This window comes from Hemiscyllium ocellatum, chromosome 19 (assembly GCF_020745735.1).
Source record: "Hemiscyllium ocellatum isolate sHemOce1 chromosome 19, sHemOce1.pat.X.cur, whole genome shotgun sequence".
Classification (NCBI taxonomy): domain Eukaryota; kingdom Metazoa; phylum Chordata; class Chondrichthyes; order Orectolobiformes; family Hemiscylliidae; genus Hemiscyllium; species Hemiscyllium ocellatum.
In genome coordinates, this window is record NC_083419.1 from 58,456,891 (window position 1) to 58,477,096 (window position 20,206).

Here is a 20,206-nt window from a genome sequence, read left to right on the forward strand (position 1 = left end):
CTTGGAGTGCAGGTTCATAGCTCCTTGAAAGTGGAGTTGCAGGTAGATAGGATAGTGAAGAAAGCATTTAGTATGCTTTCCTTTATTGGTCAGGGCATCGAGTACAGAAGTTTAGGAGGACATGTTGCAGCTGCAGAGGACATTGGTTAGGCCACTTTTGAAATATTGTGTGCAATTTTGGTCTCCCTCATATAGGAAGGATGTTGCAAAATGTAAAAGGGTTCAGAAAAGATTTACAAGGATGTTGCCAGAGTTGGAGGGTTTGAGCTATAGGGAGAGGCTGATTAGGCTGGGGCTGTGTTCCCTGGAGTGTCAGAGGCTGAGGGGGCGACCTTACAGAAGTTTATAAAATCATGAGGGGTATGGATAGGGTAAATAGAGAAGGTCGTTTCCTTGGGTTGGTGGAGTCATGAACTAGAGAGCATAGGTCTACGGTCAGAGGGGAAAAGTTTAAAAAAGAACTAAGGGGCAACTTCTTCATGCAAAGTGCAGTGCATGTATGGAATGAGCTGCCAGAGGAAGTGGTGGAGGCTGGTACAATTTTACCATTTAAATGGCATCTGGATGGGTACATGGATAGGAAGGGTTTAGAGGGATGTGGGTCACGTGCTGGCAAATGGGAGTAGATTAGGTTAGAATATCTGGCTGGCATGGAAGGATCGAAGGGTCTGTTTCCATGCTGTACATCTCTATGACTTCACCCCCAACCCCAAAACCTTAGTCCACTGACCATGTGGGGTGATTGTAAATCCACTGCATTCAGGGAACCAGGCCTAAAAGTTTATAACAATCACCTTTTGCCAAATGCAAAATAATGTTTAATTTGGAATGACAAAACATTGTTTAGTGGACTTAATATGCTCAAATGTGTTACCTTGCATTTCCAATCATTTTCAGGCTACTCTGACAGAGAGTCATCAAAAGGAAACTGCCCAAAACACCAAGATTTAAGCAGAAAGCTGATATTACAGGCACTTGAAAATAAAATGCGATGCCCAGGACATACATACAGGGCAGCAGGGTGGCACAGTGGTTAGCACAGTTGTTTCACAGCATGCGGGACCTGGGTTTGATTCCAGTCTCAGGTTTGTGTGGAGTTTGTACCTTCTTCCTGTGTCTGCGTGGGTTTCCTCCCACAGTCTAAAGATGTGCAGATTATGTGGATTGGCCATGCTAAATTACCTATAGTGTCCAGGAATGTACATGTGAGGTGGGTTAGTCGTGGGCAATGCAGGGTTAGGGGGTGAGAGGGTGGGACTGTGTGGGCTGCTCTTTAGAGGGTCAGTGTAGACTTGTAAGGTCAAGTGGCCTGCATCCACACTGTAGGGATTCTGCAATGTCTTTGCTTGCCTGGAGAGAGAACCTTCTTGCAAGATCATATGTTTTTCACTTCACTATGTATATATGCAAGTTGTACAGCATGGGGACTGCCATCCAGGAGGTTCTTGTCCCATTGCCTGTACCTCCTAGGGTCAAAGCTTTGGGTTGCTCCATCACTTACTGGGAACATGGCAGGAGCATGTGTTGGAGCTGCACATCCCAAGTGCAATGGTTCCTCAGAGGGAGTGCAGTCTGGACCATATCAGCACCACCATGGTGACTCACACCTGTAGGAAGGGAGGAAGAAAAGTGGAATCCTGATGGAAGATTAGTCAGTTAAGGGAACAGAGAGGTATTTCCGCTGCTGAAAAAGTAATGCCATGATGGCATGTTGCTTTCCTGGTGCTGGGGTCAAGGATGCTGCAGGACACTCGTTTGAGGAAGGATGAACAGCCCAGAGGTCCTGGTCCATATAGGTATCAATGCCTTGGGTGGGTAGTAGGTGGAGACCCTGAAGTAGACAGGCTGGAGGCTGGAAGAACACAGCAAAGCAGAGAGCATCAGGAGGTGGAGAAATCAATATTTTTGGGTATAACCCTTCTTCAGGAAGCCCTGAGAGCAGATTTGAGGAACTGGATAGAGACTGAAAAGCAGGATGCTCAAAGCAGGATTACTCCAGAACCACATGAGTTTACAATTAGGAGAACTGAGTGAAGGAGCATGTTGCTAGGCAACTGGTGTTGGATGGAGGGCATCAGGTTTGGGACCGATTCTATGGAGGTTGACATCCCTCCAGACTGATGCTAAACAGTGAGTCTTTGCTGCCCATGCAAACACTAGACTCATTGTTGAGTACAACATCGTCCAATTGAGGTTCATGCCAAGATCACTCAGGGCAAGAACTTTAGCACTCACTGTGCTTCCAAAAACCTAGCTGAACAATGGGGTTAGGAAGATGGATGAGCCACATGCCTCCTCAGATGAACAAGGGGAGTCTGATGGAGACGCCGAAGGAAGTGATGCTGTTGATTCTGCTGAAGAAGTCACAAAATGTCACAGACAGGCCTAAGAGAATGTAATAGCCACTAATTTGAGACTGAATGACTTCTGACAGAGCTATGAGCTAATAATAGCTGAGAGGGTTTCCTGCCATAGATTTCTATGTTTACATTTTTTGCTCGTTGGGTTTGTATTCAATAAACATTTTTTTTCAGGCTTATGCCAATGACCTTCTGCTCTGTCTCTGGGCCATCGGTAGGGAGTTATGCAGGAATACATGGGGGACTATGCATACATTCCTCAAACAGCAGTGTGTAACACTGTAGAATATTGAAGGACCTACGCAGTGCTCAGTTATTGCCCATACTCATACATGTAGCTAACATCTGGACTCTCCGAGTTCATGTTCCTCCCAGGGGCAGGTGGTGACTGGCAACTTCGGAGTGTTCCAGGCACAGCTCCATATGAGACACGTGAGTGCCTTCAGTAATCAGTGTCCTTTAAGATTCTTTCTGTTTCTGTTATAGGCAATCAGGAGCCTTATCTAATATTCTGACCACATTAATGCAACACAAAAAGCTACATTTTACCACAGTGCTTTCATTTACATTCAATTGAAATCACTTGGTATGCATGGGTTTCAATATTCTTTAATCTTCCTTCTCCATGCAGGTACAATTACAAAAGTTAAAAGGCACCTAGATGGGTACATGAACAGCTGAAAGCAAGGAGCTGAAAGTCTCCTGCTCCTTGGATGCTGCCTGACCTGCTGCGCTTTTCCAGCAACACACTTTCAGCTCTGATCTCCAGCGTCTGCAGTCCTCTGAGTACACGAATAGGAAGGGTTTAGAGTGATAGGGGCCAAACGATGACAAATAGGACTAGATCAGATTGAGAAATCTGGTCGGTGTGGATGAGTTGGACCAATTGGGTCTGTTTCCATGCTGTATGACTCTATGGCTCTATAACTTCCATTATATCTTGATTGATTCGATTTATTGTCAGGTGTACCCAAGTACAGTGAAAAGCTTTGTTCGCGAGCAGTTCAGGCGGATCTTAGTAAGCAAGGAAATACAGATCATCGGGTGAAAAAACTTGGACAGTTACACCACATAGGATGTGCGCCAGGCAAGATCAGCATTATTTAAAGTTAGTGAGTCCATTCATCAGTCTCATAACAGTGGGGAAGAAGCCGTTCCTGAGCCTATTGCTGCGTGTTCAAATTTCCATATCTTCTGCCTGAAGGGAAAGGTTGTAGGAGAGCATTACTGGGGTGGAATGGGCCTTTGATGATGTTGGCAGCCTTTCTGCTGCAATGATCCATGTAGATGGAGTCTATGGATGGGAGGTTGGCTTCCAAGATGGTCTGGGCTGTGAACACAACTTTCTGTAATTTCTTACCATCCTGGGCAGAGCAGTTACCATACCAGGCCATTATGCATCTGGACTTTATGCTTTCTGTGGTGCATTCATAGAAGTTGCTAAGGGTCCTAATGGACATGCTGAATTTCCTGAGCCACCTGAGGATGAGGAGGCATTGCTGTGCCTTCTTGACTGTTGCATCTACATAGGAAATCCAGGACAGATTATTGGTTATTGTCACTCCTAGGAACTTGACGCTCTCAACTCTCTCAACCTCCGCCCCATTGATGTAGATGGGGATACATTCCCCTGCTTTCTTTTTGAAGTCAATGATCAGTTCTTTAATTTTGCCAACATTGAGAGAGAGGTTACTACCATTGCACCACGTCACCAAGCCCTTTGTCTCCTTCCTGTATTCTGACTCTTTGCTGTTTGATATCCGTTCTACCCACAGTGGTGTTGTCAGCAAACTTCCAGCTGATATTCATTTGGAATTTGGCGACACAGTCGTGGGGTTACAGGGAGTATAGTAGTGGGCTGAGAACACATCCTTTGTGAGCTTATTGTGGAGGGGGTGCCATTGTCTACCTTCATTGATTACAGTCTGTGGGTCAGAAAGCTGAGGATCCAGTTGCATCCTGGTGCTACTGAGCTCTGGGAAGCCTGATGGCTGCTGTACTGGCTCCTCTCAGATGCCTTGATGGGTGTCCACTCGTGGTGCAGGGGCTAGAGGGCTTGTGGAGACCTAACCAAAAGGGATCAATGGAGTCACTAACTGCAGGAGGTGAAGAGGCAGGTTATCTCTGAAGTGTCTCTGGGTGCCCTTTGTTCCTCCTTTCTATCGTAGAATCTCTCCAGTGTGGAAACAGGCCATTTGGCCCAAGTCCACATTGACCCTCCAGAGAATAACCCACCCAGACCCATTTCCCTACCCTATTACTCTACATTACCCCTAACTAATGCACCTAACCTACACATCCCTGAACTCTATGGCTAATTCACCTCACTTGAACATCTGGGAGGAAACCAGATCACCAGGAGGAAACCCACGCAGGCACGGGGAGAATGTGTAAACTCCACACAGACAGTCGCCCAAGGCTGGTATCAAACCCAGGTCCATGCCTCTGAGAGGCAGCAGTGCTAACCACTGAGCCATTGTGTCACCCATAAACGCTCAACAGCTCCCCATGAGGAGATGGATGGTCTAGAGTGAGTACAAGCCAAGTCAAGGGGAGGAGATGGCCTAGTGGTATAATCATTAGATCATTAATCCAGACCCAGGCAATTCTAGGGGTCTTGATTTTAATGGTACCACACAGATGATGGAATTGAATTTAATAAAGATCTGGAATTAAGAATCTAATGCCACCCATGAAACTATTATCAATCGGGTTGAAACCTATCTGGTTCACTCATGTTCTTTTAGAGAAGGATCTCTTCTGTCCTTATCTAATCTATGCATGGCTCCACACTCACAGCAATGTGGTTTGTTCTCAACTGTTCTCTGAGCAGTTTGTGACAATCAATATATGTTGGCTCAGCCAGCAACACACATCCTGTGCTTACAATAAAAAGAAAACCTGCCTCAGTCTTCCATTGAATGAATGCATCCATCGCTCTCACGATGGAGTAATGATCCCCTCACCTATCAGCAGATACCAACTTTCTCGGCCAACACTCACTCCCTCAAGATTTTATCACCCATGCTATCATGCCAAAGCCATGACAAAATATGTGGGCAAAATCAACTGCATCGCACTCCAGTCTATACTTCCTCAGGGACTACCACTTAACATGTATTCCTTTGCCTTATCTGCCTATCCAAACGCATCAATCACGGTTTTCAAGATTAAAATTCCATATATATCACTGTTCAGCCCATCTAATCAGCCAACCTATACTGTCCTTTTGTCTAAGGTTTAGTTCTTCCCTATAACCACACCACCAACGTATGTGTCATCAGCATCATGTTTCCTACATTTATATGTAGGTCACTAATGTACACTACAACAGGAAGGGACTCAGCACCAAAGCCTGTAGTACACCATTGGACACCAGCTTCCAGTCACAAAAACACCTTATGACCTTCACTCTCTGCTTCCTGGCACCTACTCTATTCTGGATCCAATCTGGCAAAATTGCCCTTGATCCCACAGGCTCTTAGCTTTTTAAACAGTCTACGATGAAGGACCTTGTCAAATGCCAATAATTGTACTTGTTGGCCACACCCTTCACTTTCATGGGAGTATGTTGGTCCTGCACGCTCACTATTACCTTTCTGAATAACTTTCACTACTCTGGTGTGGATTTTCATACAAGGAGCTACACCCAGTCCACTTTGGACAGATCCTGTCTTATATTAAAAATCAGCTTTTCCCAACTCAGAGCATTTATTTCACCACCTTCTTCATCCTTATCCATATTCACCTTTACTCTTCCTGAATTATAATCACTATCACTGAAACGTTCCCTCACTGACATCTACCACTTGCCTGTCTTTATTCCCTAGAATTAGGTCCAGGACTTCTCTGTCTCTTGTTAGACTTTCTACATGCTCTCCTGAACATATATTAAGAATTTGGCGCCTCTAATCCTTTCACACATTGTCTATTCCAGTTAATATTGGAAGGTTGATGCTGAGTTTCTCTGAGTTTCTCCAAGATTCTCTGCTTTATTTCAGATTTCTAGCATTTTATTTGAACAGGCATGCACTGCATGTGCTCAATATAGAGGATGCCATCTTGGTGAGGCTATTAGCTCATGAGCAGGACACAGTTTAGGCAAATCATTTAACATCAGTGCTTCCATTTTGGAGCTCTGTGTTCCAACAAATGGTCTCTTTGAACCTCCAAACAGCACATTATCATTACCCGATTATTTTCACACTGAGATTTACCTACGTTCCTTTATTTCTATCTAACCTTGACTGATTGCGGGGTCAATAGTATACATCCAGCAAAGTGATTACCCTTTTTCAAATTCTGCCCCATGGCTTTGTCTGTCTAAGTCATCAGCCTTCCTGGGACAGTCCCTGATCTAGGGGTCAATGGCTGTTCAACATATAGCAGCCATGGCTTTCCCATTGGTTCTGGTGCCTAGGGAAAGAACCATTAGTGACTTGTCCATGGTCTCATTGACTTGTGGTTATGCAACCTTCCCCTAAAGAGGCAATGCAAGCCCCTCAATGGCTCCCAAGCCAGCAAGGTCTTTCATTTTATGATTGATGCCGCATTACAAAGAGGTTTTAGATCGACTAGTGGAGGAGAAGGAACAGTCCAGAACTTCTTCAGGATTAGACTTCAAAATAAAACTATATTAAACTTCCACACTAAATTCTGGCATCCATTAACTTATTCACCAGTCTGTCTTTACAAACAAGGCAAGGTAATTGCTATACTTAATTCCTAGAGATATCTCACATGTGAGTTTGTCACCTCTCTCGCGCTCCATAAGTCAGCGTGAATGGGATTCAGCAACAATTAGAACAAGATCAGCTCAAAGGACTCATATATTCAATGACATGGATGTGGTCTTAACTCCAAAACAAATGGTGCCCAAACATGCTCCCACATTGAGAAGGTCTGAAGAGTCTGAACAAATTAGAAAATTTAACTTGATTTTTCTCTCTGTAGATGCTGAGTTTTTCCAATATTCTATACTTTATTTCAGATTTCCAGCATTTTATTTGAACAGGCATGCACTCCATGTGCTCACTACAGTGGATGCGGTCTTGGTGAGGCTATTAGCGCCTGAGCAATATACAGGTTAGACAGATCATTTAACATCAGGGTTTCCATTTCGGAGCACTGTGTTTCAACATATAGCAGCCATGGCTTTCCCATTGGTTCTGGTGCCTAGGGAAAGAACCATTAGTGACTTGTCCATGGTCTCATTGACTTGTGGTTATGCAACCTTCCCCTAAAGAGGCAATGCAAGCCCCTCAATGGCTCCCAAGCCAGCAAGGTCTTTCATTTTATGATTGATGCCGCATTACAAAGAGGTTTTAGATTGACTTGTGGAGGAGAAGGAACAGTCCAGAACTTCTTCAGGATTAGACTTCAAAATAAAACTATATTAAACTTCCACACTAAATTCTGCCTCATTAGGGATTGATTTCATTTGGCATCATGTTTGGCACAACAAAGTGCCCGTTCTTGCACTGTTCGATGTTCTGTGTTCAAAAGCAGCCCTAGCAACCCTACATTTTAACTTCTGGGGCTAGTTCTAAAAGTAGGAGAGCTGTCTGTTCGCTGGTCAGGCAACAGCCTGACATAGTCATACTCCTGGAAGTACACCTTCCAAACAATGTCCCAAGCACCATAATCACCATTCTTGAGTATGTGAATCTCAATTAGGGTGGTGCTGGAAAAGCACAGCAGGTCAGGCAGGTTTGATCCTCCAAACAGCAGGTTTGATCCTCCAAACAGCTCAACATGCATCCAGCAGCAGGCAGACCAGCCCTCAGCGCTATTAAAACAGGTTATCCACTCCCGACAGGTTAGAAGCTGAATCATCTCTACAAATTCTTGGTGCAATTGTAGAATTCCACGGTGATTTCCAGAATTATGGTGAAGTGCAGTGGGGTGAGGCACATCTCGTAGAACTTTACCTGACGTCAAAAGACTTTACACAAAACTACCTATTCCCAAACATGGCTGTAATAGTTTGTACCCTGCACAAGATTACTGTAAAGATGTGGAAAATAAATAAAGATGATACAAAGCAAGGCAAGTGAGGAAGGATGGAGGGAGGGAGGACTTTCAGCATAACAATGTATCTGACCTTGCCCTCAATGGCAAAGAGGTACAGTGTTATCAGATGTACTGCTTTACTAAGGATCTTCAGTGAAATCTGTCACCTGCAGTAGACAGAACAGAGAGAAAGGCAGCCTCTAGTCAGGCTGTGATCAACTCTGTCAGTGAGTGAACGTGATGTTGGTAATGAACTGTTTTGTGTCTGGTTATGGCTGGAGCAGGTGATATTTCCAACATCTCCTATCTGTCCACCAATCACTACATGAGGAAGGTAACTCTCTCATGTCAGAGAGAAGCATGCAGAGTAAAGACATATTTGGAGACAATTACAAGTTTTTCCATGGCGCAGGGTGCCACTGTCAACAGGAATATTTTTAACCAATCGATTTCACAGAGACCAAACAAGACTTAGGTTTCTTTGTTTAAGCATTTCTTCATACCTCCACAGGTGGTGTACCCAAAGATGACACGGGACCTGATGAAGGGATTTGGCCCGAAATGTCAATTTGCCTGCTTCTCGGCTGCTGCCTGACCTGCTGTGCTTTTCCAGCACCACCCTAATTGAGATTCACATACTCAGGGATGGTGATTATGGTGCTTGGGACATTGTTTGGAAGGTGTACTTCCAGGAGTATGACTATGTCAGGCTGTTGCCTGACCAGCGAACAGACAGCTCTCCTACTTTTAGAACTAGCCCCCAGAAGTTAAAATGTGGGGTTGCTAGGGCTGATTTTGAACACAGAACATTGAACAGTGCAAGAACGGGCACTTTGTTGTGCCAAACATGATGCCAAATGAAATCAATCCCTAACAAATGGTCTAGGTCATTGGCAGCTGGTTCATCTGGTTTCATTCCTTCCCTCAGATGTTTTAGCAGTTCGATAATGGTGAGTGACTTGCCAGGCCACTTCAGAAAGCAGTTAAGAGCCATCTATATTGCTGTGAGTCTGGAGTCAGATTTAAGCTAGAGCAGGTATAGTGAAGGCAAGCTCTGTTCCCTAAAGCGAAATCAGTTTTTATGAGAAACAACAATGGATTTTTAATTCCAGATGATTTATACTTGAATTCAAATTCTACCACCTTCCATGATGGGGATTTGAACTCCAGTCTCTGGAGCATCATCTGGATCTCGGAGTTACTGGGAGAAAGTGAGGACTGCAGGTGCTGAAGAGTCAAGCTTGAAAAGTGTGGCGCTGGAAAAGCACAGCATCTGAGGAGCAAAAGAGTCGAAGTTTCGGGCATAATCATAGTCCTGATGAAGGGCTTATGCCCGAAACGTCGACTCTCCTGCTCCTCGGATGCTGTCTGACCTGCTACACTTTTCCAGTGCTACACTTTTTGCCTTAGAGTTACTAGTCCTGTGACAACACCACTATGCCGCACCCACGGATCATCATTACACCCTAAAATATTGGAAAGGCAATAGGAGTGTTAGGGTATTGCAAAAGATAATTGTGTAAACATTTGTCAGTTAAAGGGAAATTCAGATGGAAAAAGGAATTGAAGCCATTCGAGAGAAGTATGTTCCTGGCCACATTCAACAGCACATGAATACAGCTCCAGTGTGAATCACTGGACAGCATCCAGGAAACAATAATCTTCCCAAGATCAGCAAAACTAAGGCCAATTGCACTACATGCACCTCGGCTCCAGCTAAGACAGTCTGACCTGCCCAACACAGTACTGTCACAAAACTCGGCGGGCAGCATTCTTATTTTTGGCACCACAAAGGCCTTTTCAGTGCCAAAATATCCTCCCCACCACATCAACAGGCTTCTAGTTTGGGCCTCACTGACGTGATTTTGGATAGGTCATTTGCAGGGCGCTGGGAGCTTGCAATTGAATTTTGCAGAGTAGGCAGATCATGACGTCAATGAGGGAATAATGCTAATTTGTTATTAGTGACGCTATTTTTAACCTCAATGCTTCTGCTAACGCCCTCGCTCACCCTTGTGCAGCTGAAAAGCTGTTAGCAGTCGGAAAGATTCCCTTCCAGCATTATTTAAAGGGGTCATCTCTTACGTTCAGGTTCACAGCTGATCGATTTCAACTGGCTGTTGCAGAGCGTTTGGTGATTTGGACGAACGTGTAAAGCTGGTGAGGTCCAGGCGTGCTACTTTGATGAAGTCTTTGTTAATGATTTCAATGAATCTGCTCAGACCATTCCTTCCCATCCATGCGGATGCAACGATACCTATTTCATTTATTCTGTCGCATGATAGGGAGAACAACCGGTGGGGGTCACAGAAGAAGACAAACTGCTTAAGGTGGGGAGAAGAAATTGAGCCTTTTATTGAGTGCTCACATCCACCCAGAGTCCTCAGGAACCATACCTGCTACCTGAAACTCAAGTGAGGACGTGTGTGCAACACCCCTCTTCACTGAGGACATTCTCACTGACATCTGTCACCTGCCTCGGGGAAGGATGGCTGTGAATTTTCTGCATGGAGATGTGGCTAGGTTGGAGTGGGTGGTATCACATGCATGTCCTTGTCTGTTACACGCCGAGGGAGGGTCCCCGAGGATCTGTATGTGGAGCTGAAAACATCAAAGAACTGCAGAATTCCTTGCTGCCGAGAAATCTGTGCACAAGTCTCAAAATGTTAGTTCAGAGATTACACCGAAGGCTCATGGGATGCTATCCTCAGTTATGAGAGAAATTGAACCTAAAAGTAGGGACACTATGCTTCAATTCTACAGACCCACATTTCAAACACTGCTTGAAGTTTTGGTCTTCTTACTTAAAGAAGGATGTCAATGCATTGGGGCGATTCAGATGAAGGTTACGAGGTTCGATGCTTGGAATGAACAGATTGTTTTATGAAGAAAGGCTGAACAAACTGGGTTTGTTTCTACAGCTTCGAAGAGTGGGGGTGACTTCATCGAAATGTATAAGATCCTCAAAGGTCATGACTTGGGCAGGCATGGAAGGATGCCTCCCCCTTCTAAGTCAGTCCAGAACAAGCAGACACTTTCTTTTTTTAAAATCAGGGCTCACTCTTTTCAGGAGAGAGATTAGGAGAATGTTTTTTTTCGCAAATTGAGAGATTTTGGAACTCTCTGCCTTCGAAGGCAGCACTGAAAAGGGTCACTGAACAATTTTAAAGCAAAGGTAGATAGATTCTCATGAAGGAGGAGAAACTGAGCACTGCAGATGCTGGAGAACAGAGTCGGAGAGTGTGGCGCTGGATAGGCACAGCCGGTCAGGCAGCTGTGCTTTTCCAGCAGCACACTCTCTGACTCAGATTCTGATTAAGGGCAGGAATCAGTGTTATTGGGATCTGATAGGAATATGTAGTTCAAAACACAAACAATTCCTCTCATAAATGAGGATAGCATTAGCTTCTTGATTTCTTGCTGTACCCGTGTACTAACCTTTTGAGATCAACCATGCTCTTATCCAATGGTGAAGCAGGCTCAAAGAGCCCAATGGTCTACTTCACTTGCTGTCACATATGGGTACACAGTACTACTGATTGAATATCAATTGAGGGACAAACTACAGCTAGAGGGGTGTTTGAAAATGGTGTGCAGTCATGTTCAGGTAATGCAGTTATGCATAGAGTTCACAGAAGGGTCACAGGTAATATTGGGATGACCAGCTGGTGAGCACAGAACAAATACACAGCAGCAACTCAGGGAGGACATGACAACTGGGTTCTGCAACACTCAGAGCACCACTGATGATCAGAGCCCAGATAAGTCCTGCGCTGATGGCAGGAATCTCGTCATGGCAATGTAAAATTGCTAGACACAAAGCAAAAGTCAGAGGAATATCTGTCGGAGACTCCAGAGGTCACACGCAACAACAATCTGCATTAGCTCCGAGCTCTGACACAGACCTGCGAGCATGTGGTTTTCTCCTTGGAGATGGATCTTTGATTATGGAAAGAAATCAGTAAGAACACTGAGTGAGATAATCAGACATGATCATGTTGAATATTGGAGCAAGCTTGGAGGACCAAATGGCTTATTTCTTTCTCTACTTTCTATGTTTCTAACCACCACTGGGTGTGTGAAGGGATGCCATTTTGAGCACTCAATCCATATACATTCTGACCCTATCACTGTAGCCCTGGCTCCATATAAAAACGGCTAGCTGACACCTAGATATCCCTTAAGGTGTCCCCTTCACCTCAGGGAGACAGGGAGCTGCCATTGTGAACCCAAATGGAAGATGAGTGGGCATCGGTTCCTAAGGTCCTTCCTCTTTGGGTATGACTGGTGATAGCATGTCTCCTCATCTCCTCCAACATTGATCCGACAACATCCAGCAGGTGAGGCCAAGAAGGATTCTCGTGCATCAGTAGGCCAAAACCTTCATGTCCCACTCCTCCAGAAGAACCATGGCAACTGGACATGGCTAAACAGGCTACCTCTGGCTTCACCACTAACATTGGGTAATTTCCATTTGATCCAGAGATGTGTAATAACACCTCTGAAGCAAGTTGATTAAAACTTCTTATTTATAAAAGATAGAAATAGTCATCATGAAAGAAAACGTAAAATTTCTGTGACAGAGTTAAATCATTGTTGTGGTATGACATGCAAACAGACATGGTAATATTTTGTGTTCACTTGACTATTGCATGCATTTGTTTGGACATCCTCTTTTCAAAGTCATGTTGCATCGTATAACGACAAGGTAAGAATCGGTGGATCGGCTCCTCTCTCATTAAACTCTTCTAAGAGCAAATATCTTTATTTTCTTTTCAGCACACTTCAATGGAGACATAGTACTGGTCAGAATTAATGAACCAATTACAAGATTTTCTTGAGTGGAAGAATAATTTCATTACCTACCAACCCAGAATGAAAAAACAAATTCATAACATCAAACACACGCAGAAAACCACAGGCAATACATTTACAAAGGAGGCTCTGTCTGGTACAGACAGGAAGAATAAACTAGGCAGTTTAGAAGTCCTTCGAGTCCTAGAGGTGTTCAATTTTTAACCTGAGACCACACAGTTGTTCAATTGTTGACTGGCATCGTCACCCGTGGGGAAGTCTGATGCAGAGAGAACCCAGGAGACAGAAAAAAAGACTTCTAATGTTGTTACAAATTAATTTTTTCTTCTCTTTGGTCCAAGGTTCACAGAAATTGGGTACATGAGATCCATTGTGATTCCATAAAATGAACAGTGTCAAAGCAGCAATGCTGTGAACATGGTTTTCTTTGCTAGAGCAATAGTGTAGCTCCTTTATTCAGAAGGGGAGGTGTGCAGAAAACAGGAAACTACAGGTCATGTTAGCTTAATGCATGCCATAAGGGGGGATGTTAGAAGCTATTATTAGAGATGTTATAACTGAGCACTTGGATAAATTCAACCTAATCAAACAGAGTTGACACGGGTTTTTGTTTGAAAGGGAGATCATGTTTAAATAACATTGCGGAATTTTTTGAAGATTTTCTGTAGATTAAGCGAATTGTGGGTCTACTTACAACAAATGGACTGCAGCAGTTCAAGAAGACAACTCACCACCACCGTCTCAAGGACAACTAGAGATGGCATTTGCTGACTGGCAGAGAGTTGGGATAAAAGGGTCTTTTTCCAGGATGCAGCCAATGACTCGTGGAGTCCCGCAGAGATCACTGCTGGGACTTCAATTAATATAAATGATTTGGATGAAGTGGCTAAAGGTACAGCCACTATGTTTGCTGATAACAACACAAAAACAGAGAGGCAAGCGAGTGGTGAAGAGAACACAAGGAACTTACAAAAGGATAGATGGGTTAAATGAGTTGCCAAAGATTTGGCAAATGGAGAATGGTGTAGGAAGGTGTGAAATTGTCCATTTGGCAGGAAGCATAAAAAAGCAACATATTATCTAAATGATGAGAGATTTCAGTACTAAGAAATGTAGAGGGAAATGCATCCCAGTGTATCAGTCACAAAAGGGTAGTATTCAGGTATGGCAAGCAATTAAGACAGCTAAATCAATGTTATCATCCATTGTGAGGGGGACTGAATACCGAAATGGGGAAGTTACGCTTCAGTTCTACAATTCATTGGCGAGACCACAACTGGATTATTGTGTGCAACATTGGTCACTTATTTAAGGAAGAGTGGAAGTGCATTGGAAGCAGTCCAGAGAAGGTTTACTGGACCGTTACCTGGAATTGGAATAGTGCTTTATGAGGAAAGTTTAGACAGGTTAGGCTTATACCCACTGGGATTTTGAAGAGTAAAAGTCAATGTCATTGGAACATACAAGATCCTGAGGGGTCTTGACAGGGTGAATGTGGAAAGGATGGGAGAATCTAGAATGTTTTAAAACAGATGAGAGATTAATCTTTTTTCCACACAGAATTTCTTGAGTCTTTGGAACTCTGTTCCTGAAAAAATGCTGGAAGTAACGCCATTGAATAGGTTTTTAAGGCAGAGGTTGATAGATCATTGAGAGGGAAGGGAGTAAAACGTTATTGGAGGAATGCAAAAAAAAAATGTGGTGCAATCAGATTACCCATGATCCGGGTTGAAATGTGCAATGGGTCATCAATTGGTGAGGGCAAGAGGTTCAGGGTGATGACAATGCCCTGAAGGTGGCCTCTCCTCATCAGCCTCTTCGTGGGTCTCATGGTGTGCATGTAATGCCCCTGGGTGAGGTCTGCACTGATGGAGAGCATTAAGGAATAATGCAACAGTGCTACCTCAGGGATGCATCCACTCCCGCTCCATCAAAGGTGATGACTAAGCTGGGGCATCCTAACTGCTCTCTGCAACTGCCCCTGTGGAAAGCACAGGGGAGCATCAAGGACTTGGGCTGCCCAGCAGGTGCCTCAAACAGCACAGTGGTTGACAGACCAACAGCACACACGGGCCAACAGTAGTCCCCATGCCCTTCACGTGAATTCTGAGCTTTCAAAGGACTCTTCATTGGACGACCTCCCATTTCCCTGTCAGTAATGGCTCAATGCTATGGCAACCTCTTTATCTTCAGCATTGCCTGACTCCGTCCATTAACCTGCCCCCCACCCAATCTCAACTCAAGGGCCAAGTGTATAGAGCTACAGAGTACCAACACCACAATGAGGCAGCACTTCAGAATTACCTGCTCTCTATTTCTACAGGATTCCAGAGAAAGGTTTCAGAAAGGTCACCTTCAGCCCTCATTCCGATGTCACATTCCAATGATATAGAATGGCATGACAGCTCAGTGGTTAGCACTGCTGCCTCACAGCACAGGGACCCAGGTTCGATTCCAGCCTCGGACGACTGTTTGTGTGAAGGTTGCACATTCTCCTTGGCTGTGTGTGGGTTTCCTCTGGGAGCTCCAGTTTCCTCCAACAGTCCAAAAATGTGCTCGTCAGTTGAATTGGCATGCTAAATTGCCCGTAGTGTTAGGTGCATTAGTCAGAGGGAAAATGGGTCTGGGTGGGTTATCCCTCAAAGGGTTGGTGTGGACTGTAGGCTTTCTAATCTAATCTGGAACCCCTAGTTGATTAAGGGTTCATAGAATTCCTACAGTGTGGAAATAGACCATTTGGCCCAACAAATCCATATCGACCCTCAGAAGAGTATCCCACTCAGATCCATTCCCCTCCCCTATTACTCTACATTTGCCCCTGACTAATGCAACTAACCTACATATTCCTATGAGGCAATTTAGCATGACCAATCCACCTGACCTGCATATCTTTGGACTGTGGGAGGAAACCCACGCAGATACAGGGAGAATGTGCAAACTCCACACGGACAGTCACCCAAGGCTGGAATTTTGAACCTGGGTTCCTGGTGCTGTGAGGCAGCAGTGCTAACCACTGAGCCACCATGCCACTCACACCATTACTGATATCAGAGTGATGTAACTGACTCACTTATTCTGACAAAGTTTGGAGGGGATAAAGTGACTGCCCAGTCTGTCAGCTCCTGCGTACACCAGCTCATACATTGTGCGGGGTCTTTCCCTCTGTTATCATTTGTCTCTCAACTTCACAGAATGTAGCAGATTGTTCAAGAGTTTCTGGTGTGGCACCTACATCCTATGATTTCCCCAGCAGCTGACCCCAGTGGGTGCCTCTATCTATGCCCTCATGGTCTGGCTAGGAGTAATTCCTTCTCCACACAGAGCAAACAGCTCATTTCTCCTGACAGAGACAGCATCTGCCGACAAGTCAAAGAAGCCATTGGAAAGTCTTGAGAGCCATCTGGCCAGACGAACATGGGACTGTAAAAACAACCTTAAAAGACCTGCCCAAAACACTCCATTTCTCCAACGGAGGCAGCAGAGTTAACGACCAGATCTAATAGCAGTACTTACCTTACTTGCATACTGTTTGTATCTCCCAAGACATCTTGGTCTAGATGGATGTCATTAATCTGTAAGTAACTGGTGCACTAGCTAGGTGGAAGCAATTGAAATTCTGGCCCATCTTTTCTGGTTTCTATGACTTCACTCCTCCTAAAAGAGTCCTGCTTTAATGCCCATGTTTAGCAATACCTAAAATCACTGCCCCCAGTCTGCCAATGGCTCTTCTCATCTCCTGCACTCTGGGCCTTTGTCGAATGTTCTGCTCCATTGTTACAGCAAAAAGAGTTTCTGCACAGATTCCAATTGGTAGAAAAATCAGAAAAAGTAACAAGAAAACAACTATGTTCTTTTTCAGCTTAGGTAACAGCAAAAGCTCCTCAAATTCTTAACATCTTTTAGAAAATAAGACATGTTGTTTGAATAAAGACCTAAACAAGCATAACTGAAGAATATCTATTTCGAGCAAATGTTAAGACATTACAGACTTTTATAACAACTGGTAATACACATGAAACATGCTCTGAACCGCACATCCAACACAATAATGGGCAAGTGCAATCTTTAACAGTACAGCACATTTGACTAAGGGAAAATTCAGCATGATTTAATTTTGTAAAATATTTCAGGATGCAGGATTCAATCAGTCTGAGGAAGGTTTATTAGATGTAGAATGTACGAAAAAATTGATGAAATGTAGCATTCATTGAAAACAATTATACAATAACTTGCATCAATAGCACAAAATCATGATTCGGTTATAGCATTTAGAAGGTCTATCCAATGTCCACGTATGTACTGATTCTCTGACACAGCAATTCATCTAGTACCATTCCTCTGCCTCTCCCTAGCCCTGCAAATGTTTCCTTTTCGTACAATTCCTTTTTGATAGCCATGAATTACCTGTCACTTTTAAGCAGTACTTTTCCAGATCTTAACCATAAAGGTTATCCACGTGTCTCCATTGCTTTTATCCAATTACTTTAATTCAGAGTCCTCTAGTTTTCAAACCTATTGAGAAAGTTCCTTATCCAACCACTCAGACCAGACTCCTACCTCTAACAAATCTTCTCCCAAATGTTTCTTCTCGAAGGGGAAGCAGCCACAGGTTTTCCAACTTCTTTACATGACTTCAGTTCTTCATCCTTGTGACCATTCATGTCGTATTTTTCCGCAACCTCTCTCCAATGCCTTCACGTCATTGCTAAAGTGGGTGCAATAATACCAGGTTGAGGCTGGATTAGTGGCTATATCGGATCTTTAATATACCAAGGTAAACCGCTGAGTTGTAATCAGACAGAAATTAAAACTCTTCTGAAGCAGGAGACATGAGGGCAGATGATTGAAAGCTTGGCCAAAAAGGAGCATCTGAAAGGCACCAAAACAAAGCATTTTGAGAAGGAAATATCAAAACTTAGTGTGACATGAGATTTGAACACACAGATGGCCCAAAAGTTTCAAACATGAAGAGAAATTAAGATTAAGGAAGTAAGTATTTACAGTACTTACATGGAATGAAGACTGTGATTTACTTTGTCTGTCTGCCCCTTCCTCCACTCAAAAATCACCCTTTCTTCCATGAAGACTCTTGAACTCCTCCAGCTGCTCTCCCTCACTGTCACCACCTGCTGCTGGAGGCTCCTTTACATTCCAACCAAAACAGTTGATGGCACTGCCAGGATGGTAAAGCGAATAAAGAGAGAGAGAGAACGGTCAAAGTTCAATGAACACACGGAATCAATTGCTGTGAAGACCACCTTTTTATTTGGATTGTCAACTGAAGTGGAGGAAAAGATACAGCTTTAAAGCAAGGACACTGAAGAACAAGATGTTGCAGTTCTAAAAATGAGTTACCCTTTGTGAGTTGCATCCACAACATTGGCTCATCGGAGGGTGTCATGCACCTATTCAGTAAGGCCTTGTTGGTTATTCTGTTGACCAATTGTTGTGGGTTCAGCAGAGCTCAACCACTTAATTGGTTCCTGGGCAGCCTTATATTTGGACAATACAGCAGAAACTCTTATCCTGCCAAAGATAAAGGACCTCATTCACTTGCTTCCCCTCCTGGGTGCAGAAGTAACAGAAAGTATTTCAGGAGCTGTTGTCACTCACCATTTCCCTTCAAACTGCTCTCTGCAAATCACCTGTTGAATAGAAAAAGGAGAGAAACTGCCTCCAGAGTCACTGAACGGGGCAAATTCTCAACCAGTGAATAAGAAACAGCATCAGTTGCGAACAACTTCGTCTCATGGACAAAAGATTGGCAGGAAGTGGAAGGAACTAAAAGAAACATCTCATCACCTCCTGTGGTCCAGATTGGTGCTATCAAACTGTTTCTCTCTGATTTACATATTTTTCTCTTTTTCCAACATTAATATCCTTGTCTTGTTGCTTTGTGCATCTGTTTGTGCATGTTCGGGAATTTTAAAAAGGAGTAGAGTTTAAGATTTAGTTAAGTTAGGAATTCAGGTTCCTTTCTTGCCATTGATTAAAAACAGTTTGATTTTAATAAATAGTCATTTTCTTGTTAATGGGAAAAAAAAGCCTGATGTACATACTTCTTAACCTGAATATTAAAACAGTGAGGTGAAATTGGGCAATTTGGTGTTGAGTCAAGTTTGTACATTTGTACATTTGTGGTGACTCCAAGAATTGAGGGCTTGATTCCTATCACACCACACCAGTGAGTGGTGACAATACTCTTGATCAATGTGACTACTTAAACTGTGCAGCTGCACAGAGACTTAAAAATGCCTGCATAGTCTGCATTGACATAAGCCTTTAAGTCTCTTAGACACTGTATGCTCAGCTCTTAAAGGAACTGTGTACTTATCGCCTGTAAAATTCAGAAGGGAGTAAGTTGCCCGTCATTTCTTATTTAAGCTTTTGTCAAAGTTCTGGCCTCAAGGTGATGATAATTGTTTGCCATTTTGCCCTGTAGAGCAGTATGAGCTACAGGGATAAGCATCACATCCTTGTTTCGCTTCACTTAAGATATATCTCCCTACCCAAAGTTGCAAGTGATGGGTTCAGTCCTCCAGTACTTTAATAAAGTAGGAAGATCTCTAAAACTTCCTTAAATAAATCTGTCCAGAGTACTGCATTTCAATGAAAGACAAACCCATGAAGCCAGCACCTGGGCCTCTCAGCATGTTGAGACTTGTGACTGAGAACCTCCAGCTGCTGCTGAGCTTTAGCTGCCGGTGCATTTATTGTACAGCACCTAATCTGATTAACCTACTCACAAGGCTTATTGCACCTAGTTTGTACATATGGAGCATATGTTACCACTCTATCGATTAAAAAGTCTATGCACTTCACATGGTTACCTTCATGTCTTATCCACTTCATCTTTGTGAGCTTACTCACTTATGGGACGTGGGTGTCGCAGGTTAGCTAGCATTTGCTGCCTCCTTACGCACCAACTTCATTTAAATCTTTTCATTTATCAGTTTGATTTAAATTGATAAAATATATATCTGTCTATATTAAAGAATAAGTCCTTTAGAAGAAGAATG